Here is a 9,385-nt window from a genome sequence, read left to right as displayed (position 1 = left end):
AATGGTTAAAGCGCCCAACTCATAATTGGTAAATTTGCGGGTTCAATTCCTGCTGGATGCACACGAACGGGAACATTCCATAAGTCTATTGGAACTGGCTCTCTATCCATGGAATCTCATCCATCATCCATACATAACGAATTGGTATGGTATATTCATACCATAACATAAGAACAATAAGAACTCGAATTCTTATCGATACTGGAACTCAGAGCATAGGAGGGAAAGTCGATTTATGGATGGAATCAAATACGCAGTATTTACAGAAAAAAGTCTTCGTTTATTGGGAAAGAATCAATATACTTTTAATGTCGAATCGGGATTCACTAAGACAGAAATAAAGCATTGGGTCGAACTCTTCTTTGGTGTTAAGGTGGTAGCTGTGAATAGCCATCGACTACCTGGAAAAGGTAGAAGAATAGGACCTATTCTGGGCCATACAATGCATTACAGACGTATGATCATTACCCTTCAACCGGGTTATTCTATTCCACTTCTAGATAGAGAAAAAAACTAAAGGAGAATACTTAATAATACGGCGAAACATTTATACAAAACACCTATCCCGAGCACACGCAAGGGAACCGTAGACAGGCAAGTGAAATCCAATCCACGAAATAATTTGATCCATGGACGGCACCGTTGTGGTAAAGGTCGTAATTCCAGAGGAATCATTACCGCAAGGCATAGAGGGGGAGGTCATAAGCGCCTATACCGTAAAATAGATTTTCGACGGAATCAAAAAGACATATCTGGTAGAATCGTAACCATAGAATACGACCCTAATCGAAATGCATACATTTGTCTCATACACTATGGGGATGGTGAGAAGAGATATATTTTACATCCCAGAGGGGCTATAATTGGAGATACTATTGTTTCTGGTACAAAAGTTCCTATATCAATGGGAAATGCCCTACCTTTGAGTGCGGTTTGAACTATTGATTTACGTAATTGGAAGTAACCAATTAGGTTTACGACGAAACCTAGAAATCGATCACTGATCCAATTTGACTACCTCTACGGGATAGACCTCAACAGAAAACTGTTGAGTAACGGCAGCAAGTGATTGAGTTCAGTAGTTCCTCATAGAAAATTATTGGCTCTAGAGATATGGTAATATGGAGAAGACAAAATTGTTTGAAGCACGCACAGAACCGGAAGCGCCCCTTGTTTCAAAGAGAGGAGGACGGGTTATTCACATTTAATTTGATGGTCAGAGGCAAATTGAAAGCTAAGCAGTGGTAATTAAGACCCCCGGGGGAAAATAGGGATGTCTCCTACGTTACCCATAATATGTGGAAGTATCGACGTAATTTCATAGAGTCATTCGATCTGAATGCTACATGAAGAACATAAGCCAGATGACGGAACGCAGAGACCTAGGATGTAGAAGATCATAACATGAGCGATTCGGCAGATTTGGATTCCTTTCCTATATATCCACTCATGTGGTACTTCATCATATGATTCATATAAGATCCATCTGTCTAGAGATCGTCATATACATCTAGAAAGCCGTATGCTTTGGAAGAAGCTTGTACAGTTTGGGAAGGGGTTTTTTGAGAGAAAAGAAGAATCTACTTCAACCGATATGCCCTTAGGCACGGCCATGCATAACATAGAAATCACACGTGGAAGGGGTGGGCAATTAGCTAGAGCAGCAGGTGCTGTAGCGAAACTCATTGCAAAAGAGGGTAAATCGGCCACTTTAAGATTACCATCTGGGGAGGTCCGTTTAGTATCCCAAAACTGCTTAGCAACAGTCGGACAAGTGGGTAATGTTGGGGTGAACCAAAAAAGTTTGGGTAGAGCCGGATCTAAGTGTTGGCTAGGTAAACGCCCCGTAGTAAGAGGGGTAGTTATGAACCCTGTGGACCACCCCCATGGGGGCGGTGAAGGGAAAGCTCCCATTGGTAGAAAAAAACCCACAACCCCTTGGGGTTATCCTGCGCTTGGAAGAAGAACTAGGAAAAGGAAAAAATATAGCGATAGTTTTATTCTTCGTCGCCGTAAGTAAATACGTAACTAGGAATATGGAAAATTGCATTTTTGGAATTTGCAATAATGCGATGGGCGAACGACGGGAATTGAACCCGCGCATGGTGGATTCACAATCCACTGCCTTGATCCACTTGGCTACATCCGCCCCTTATCCAGCTAAAGGATTTTTTTCTTTTTTCCATTGATCATTATTCTATTTATTCTGACCTCCGTACTTCGATCGAGATATTGGACATAGAATGCCACTCTTTAAAAAGGAAAAAAGGAGTAATCAGCTGTGACACGAAAAAAAACGAATCCTTTTGTAGCTCATCATTTATTGGCAAAGATAGAAAAGGTCAATATGAAGGAGGAGAAAGAAACAATAGTAACGTGGTCCCGGGCATCTAGCATTCTACCCACAATGGTTGGCCATACAATCGCGATTCATAATGGAAAGGAACATATACCTATTTACATAACAAATCCTATGGTAGGTCGCAAATTGGGGGAATTCGTGCCTACTCGGCATTTCACGAGTTATGAAAATGCAAGAAAGGATACTAAATCTCGTCGTTAACTGAATTCTGAATAGAAAGATTAAGAAGAAAAAAAGATTCAAAATAAAGACAGAAATACCCAATATCTTGCTAGAACAAGATATTGGGTATTTCTGTCTTCAAAAATTCTTATATGTTAGCAGAAAAACCTTATCCATTAATAGATGGAACTTCAACAGCAGCTAAGTCTAGAGGGAAGTTGTGAGCATTACGTTCGTGCATTACTTCCATACCAAGGTTAGCACGGTTGATGATATCAGCCCAAGTATTAATAACGCGACCTTGACTATCAACTACAGATTGGTTGAAATTGAAACCATTTAGGTTGAAAGCCATAGTACTAATACCTAAAGCAGTGAACCAGATTCCTACTACAGGCCAAGCAGCCAAGAAGAAGTGTAAAGAACGAGAGTTGTTGAAACTAGCATATTGGAAGATTAATCGGCCAAAATAACCATGAGCAGCCACAATATTATAAGTTTCTTCCTCTTGACCAAATTTGTAACCCTCATTAGCGGATTCATTTTCAGTAGTTTCCCTGATCAAACTAGAGGTTACCAAGGAACCATGCATAGCACTGAATAGGGAACCGCCGAATACACACCAGCTACACCTAACATGTGGAATGGATGCATAAGGATGTTGTGCTCTGCCTGGAATACAATCATAAAGTTGAAAGTACCAGAGATTCCTAAAGGCATACCATCAGAAAAGCTTCCTTGACCAATAGGGTAAATCAAGAAAACAGCAGTAGCAGCTGCAACAGGAGCTGAATATGCAACAGCAATCCAAGGACGCATACCCAGACGGAAACTAAGTTCCCACTCACGACCCATATAACAAGCTACACCAAGTAAGAAGTGTAGAACAATTAGCTCATAAGGACCACCATTGTATAACCACTCATCAACAGATGCAGCTTCCCAAATTGGGTAAAAGTGCAATCCGATCGCCGCAGAAGTAGGGATAATAGCACCAGAGATAATATTGTTTCCATAAAGTAAAGAACCAGAAACAGGCTCACGAATACCATCAATATCTACTGGAGGGGCAGCGATGAAGGCGATAATAAATACAGAAGTTGCGGTCAATAAGGTAGGGATCATCAAAACACCGAACCATCCGATGTAAAGACGATTTTCAGTGCTAGTTATCCAGTTGCAGAAGCGACCCCACAGGCTTGTACTTTCGCGTCTCTCTAAAATTGCAGTCATGGTAAGATCTTGGTTTATTCAAATTGCAAGGACTCCCAAGCACACGTATTAACTAGAATATAGATAATAGAAGGCTTGTTATTTAACAGTATAACATAGACTATATACCAATGTCAACCAAGTCAGCCCAAAGATTAGCTATCCATATAACTAAATTAACCAAACCAATAATTTTGTATTTGTAAATGAAGTGAGTCAAAGTGAAAAACTTTGATGGGTCTTTTCTATATGGGTTGCCCGGGACTCGAACCCGGAACTAGTCGGATGGAGTAGATAATTCTTCCTTGTTACAATAGAGAAAAATCCCTCCCCAAATCGTGCTTGCATTTTTCATTGCACACGACTTTCCCTATGTAGAAATAGCCAATTTCTATTCCAAAGAGGAAGTTCTACTAATTTTTTTAATTAGTAAGTTGATTCACCTACTCTTTATTATAATAAAAAGAACATTTCAGAATGAAAAATAGAAAAGTTTTTTCTTGATCATTTATCAACCCTTTCCTGTTTCTTAATTTCGTCTAATGATTAATTAAGAGGGTTGACCAGGTCATTGATACGTATAATATCCAAATACCAAATACGCTCAGTGTGTGATCCACAGAAAGAAAAAAGAGTTGTTTTGGTGAACATCAAAGAAAAAACTTGCTCTTCTTCCATAAAAAATTCTTCTAAAAATGCCGAACCCAATCGTTGCATAAAAGTTCGTACCGTGCTTTTATGTTTACGAGCTAAAGTTCTAGCACATGAAAGTCGAAGTATATACTTTAGTCGATACAAAGTCCGTTTTTTCGAAGATCCACTATGATAATGAAAAAGATTTCTACATATCCGACCAAATCGATCAAGAATATCCCAATCTGATAAATCTGTCCAAATGGGTTTACTAATAGGATGCCCCGATCCAGTACAAAATTGAGCTTTTGATAAGTATCCTATGAGGAGAGTAGCGGGGACTATGGTATCGAATTTTTTCATTCGAGTATCTATTAGAAATGAATTCTCCAGCATTTGATTCCTTACTAACAAAGAACTTTTTTGTACACTTGAAAGGTACCCCATAAAATCGAAGCAAGAGTTTGCTAATTGGTTTATATGGATTCTTCGCGGCTGAGTCCAAAAACAGAAATAATATTGCCAGAAATTGATAAGGTAGCATTTCCATTTCTTCTTCAAAAAAAAAGTGCCTTTTGATGCAAGAATTGCCTTTCCTTGATATCGAACATAATGCATAAGAGGATCCATAAAGAACCATAGGGTTTTCCGAGAAAAACCAGGGTACATTATCCCAAAATGTTCCATCTTCCTAGAAAAGTGGATTCGTTCCAGAAAAGTTCCAGAAGATGCTAATGGTAAGCAAGAAGATTGTTTACGAAGAAACAACAAAAAAAATTCATATTCTGATACATAAGAGTTATATAGGAATTGAAATAGTCTTTTATTTTCTTTTTGAAAAAAAAAAATGGATTTCATTGAAGTAATAAAACTATTCCAATTCGAATAATAGTTGAGAAAGAATCGCAATAAATGCAAAGATGGAACATCTTGGATACGGTATTGAAGGAGTTGAACCAGGATTTCCAAATGGATAGGATAGGGTATTTCTATATGTGATAGATAATCCAAATGCAAAAATTTGTCTTCTAAAAAGGGAAATATTGAATGAATAGAGCGTAAATTCTGAAACTTTGGTATTTCTTTTTCTTTCAGACAAAAAAATTCCCGTAGCGAGAATGGGATTTCCACAACGATCGCAAACCCTTCAGATAGAATCTGAGAATAAAACTCAGAATAAAAATAATTTTTGTAATCCAATAATCGATCTTGGTTAGGATGATTAACCGAGTTATCCAAAAAATTCTGCTGATACATTCGAATAATTAAACGTTTCACAAGTAGTGAACTAAATTTCTTGTTATTACAACTAACAACTATTTCCACAGGTTCAGAACCATTTAATCCATAATGGTGGGCAAATGCATAAATATATTCCTGAAAGAGAAGTGGGTAGACAAAGTATTGTTGACGAGATTTATGTTTTTCTGAATACCCTTCGAATTTTTCCATTTGTATTTCTACTTGAATCAGAGAGAAGAAGCATTTCTCGGTTTATCGAATGATGATACATAGTGCAATATGGTCAGAACAGGGTGTTGCATTTTTAATACAAACCCTGGAAAGAAAGGGAGTCTAATCCACAGATCTTTTTCTGCTCCTTTTCTACCCAATTAGTTTATGTTTGTTCTAATTAAAAAAAAAGAACAGAACAAGTTTTTTATTTTTGCAGGCCAATCGCTCTTTTGACTTTGGAATACAGCCTCTTTATCAATATACTGCTTCTTTTACACATTCAATCCATAACATCCCTTATTCAATCCATAATCAAGAATAATTAGGATTTCTAAAAAAAAAAAGAAAAAATAAAGGGTCCACTCATAGGAAAACCCAACCTTTCCCCGCATCCGGCACTAATCTATTTTTAACGTCTAATTAGAGCGGGGAATCATTCCAATTAGGAAGTTCAGCTCGTTGCTTTTTATTTTACCAGAATTGGAGCCAGGCTCTATCCATTTATTCATTAGACCCAGAAAATCGTAATTTTGGATTCCATTCAAAAAAGATTGATTTTATTACGACATGCTATTTTTTCCATTCATTACCTTTGAGGATCAGTCGTGGTCTTCTAGACTCTACCAAGAGTCTGGACGAATTTGTTGTTTCATCCAAATGTGTAAAAGATCATAGTCGCACTTAAAAGCCGAGTACTCTACCATTGAGTTAGCAACCCAGATAAAAAAAGGATCTTAGATACGATCGAAATCCAAAAATCAATGGAATTACACCGCGCGCTTCTGTCAAAACATTGAACTAGCAAGACATCAAAAGATTTTTTTTATCGACCATGAAAAACACTCAAATGCCAAAACGAACAGGTCCGGTGAAATTCCACTAAAGTAAAGTTAAAAAAAGAGCGACCCTAATCACGATGGCCAAATTCTCCTTATTTTTAGCGATTTTTATTAACAAAAAATATATATTATAAAAAATATATATTATATTGTATGAGAATACATGCAAGAGGAACACCCTTATCATTTGAGCGAAGTGTAGGCGGAAAAATTGAATATGGAGTGAGGATAAAGAGACCCATCTATCTACAAATTCTATTTGTTCAATAGACCTTTGTCAATGGAAATACAATGGTAAGAAAACAAATTAGATAGAAAAAGTAAATAAAATAGGGGCTTATGTTGGATTGGCACGATATAATATAAATCCAAATAGGATTAAAAAAGAGGTAAATTGTGTCTAAATAATTAGACAACTAGGAATACTAATAATCTTCTCCTATCCTATTTTTTGATTCATTTAGTTCTTCAATTAACTCAAAGTTCTTTCTTTTTCTTTAAAGAATTCTGCCTTCCTTAAAATATCATAAACAGTTCTTGTTGGTTGAGCACCCTTTTCAAGGAAATAGAGAATAGCTGGAACATTTAAACAAGTTTGATTCTTTATCGGATCATAAAAACCTACTTTTTGAAGATCTCTTCCTTCTCTTCGAGATCGAACATCAATTGCAACGATTCGATAGACAGCTTATTGGGATAGATGTAGATAAACAACGCCCCCCCCTAGAAACGTATATGAGGTTTTCTCCTCATACGGCTCGAGAAAATGATTCGAATTTCTGTCGATAATAATAGAAATTAGACTATGACGTGCATTAATTTCCTTACAGAAAAAACAAATTTCATTTATACTCATGACTCAAGTGGGCTAATTTTGCCTGACAAACTTCGAAGGCAAAATCCTTCCAAAATTTTTGAGTCGTCTTTAAACTCTTTTCTTTGTCTCATTTCGAACGAATTGACTTTTATTCCTTATTCTAATCCAACTCTGTTGTTGAGACAATTGAAAATTGTGTTTACTTGTTCTGGAATCCTTTATCTTTGATTTGTGAAATCCTTGGGTTTAGACATTACTTCGGGAATTCCTATTTTTTTCTTTCAAAAGAGTAGCAACATACCCTTTTTTCTTATTTCCTTCGATAAAGCATTTATCTCTTCTATAGAAATCTAATAAGAGGGATTGATTCTGATATACTTTTATTGGACTTTCTTCTTATTTTAACCTTTCGATTTATTTCTATATTAAGGATAGACTGACAAAGTTGGCCTAATTTATTAGTTTTCACTAACCCTAGATTCTTTCCCTTGATAAAAAAAATTCTGTCCTCTCGAGCTCCATCGTGTACTATGTTACTTAAACCCAGCGCAAATTTGGTTCGGAACGAATAGAACAGGCTATGTCGAGCCAAGAGCATTTTCATTACTATGGAAAATGATGGATAGCAAAATCCACAATCGATCATGTCCTTCAAGTCGCACGTTGCTTTCTACCACATCGTTTTAAACGAAGTTTTACCATAACAAACATTCCTCTTTTCATTGCAAAGTGGTATAGAGAATTGATCCAATATGGATGGAATCATGAATAGTCATTGGTTTAGTTTTTTTATACTAATTAAAACTTGCTATCTATGGAGCAATATGGATAAAAGAAAGTAAGTATTTATCCGGGAAGCCTCCGCCAAGATCCAATTTATTTAAACCCATATTAAAATTCTATCATATGAATGAAACATAGTTTGAAAAAGACGACTAAACAAGTTTGCTTAAAACTTATTTATTCTTAAATTTCCACCCTCAACGGATGGCTCGAGATGATCAATCTTGAAGTGAGAAAAGAAGGATTGACTCTTCCTCAATAAATAAACTATCAACCTCCAAAAAAGTTTAATTAATTTAATTACTAGAATTAGAATTCTAGTAGTAATATATTTTTTCAGTACCAAAAACAATTAACTATAATAACTAAATAAACTATTCCAATGAAAAGATTGAAAGTTTTTGGTAGTTATAGAATTCTCGTACTTCTTCAACTCGAATACCAAAAGGAAGAAAAAAATATGACTAAGTGATTTTATAGTAGAGGCATATCCTGAATGTGCTTGATAGATCCCATTTTTTCATGAAAATAAAGATAGTCAATTTGACTGGACTTAAGACTTTATTATGTTTTCTGAGAAAGAATAAGATATCATTATTCTCTTTAATAAACTTTTGTCTCGTACGGAATACTATATGATTTCACCGTTTGTTTCATCAGAAACAATCTGGGACGGAAGGATTCGAACCTCCGAGTAACGGGACCAAAACCCGCTGCCTTACCACTTGGCCACGCCCCATTTCGGGTTTTATGCGACACTAATAAACACTAGTATGTTTATTTGTTATTCGTCAATACCATTTCAATTACATAAAAAAGGAGGGATATTCTCTTGCTAGTATTCTACACATGCGGATAATATAGAATCAAAAAAATGCATTGATCATTACATGGAATTCTATTAAGATATTATATGAAAGTCGAATTTATTCCACTCTCATTTGAGAGTGCGAATACAAGGAGGTATTTTGTGTTTGGGAAAGTCCGAAGAAAAAAGATTTTGAATCTGCCTTTTCCTTCTTTCCCTTAAAAAAATAACTCAAGAAAAATCCAATTATTTACTCTACAAGAATGAAATGCTTGTTATGCCTAATATACTTAGTTTAACCTGTATCTGTTTTA

The sequence above is a fragment of the Triticum urartu genome, unplaced genomic scaffold (assembly GCF_056163025.1).
Source record: "Triticum urartu cultivar PI428250 unplaced genomic scaffold, HENAU_Tu73 scaffold619, whole genome shotgun sequence".
In the NCBI taxonomy this organism is placed as follows: Eukaryota; Viridiplantae; Streptophyta; class Magnoliopsida; order Poales; family Poaceae; genus Triticum; species Triticum urartu.
The sequence above is the reverse complement of the archived record's forward strand: the minus strand, read 5'-3'. Positions refer to the sequence as shown.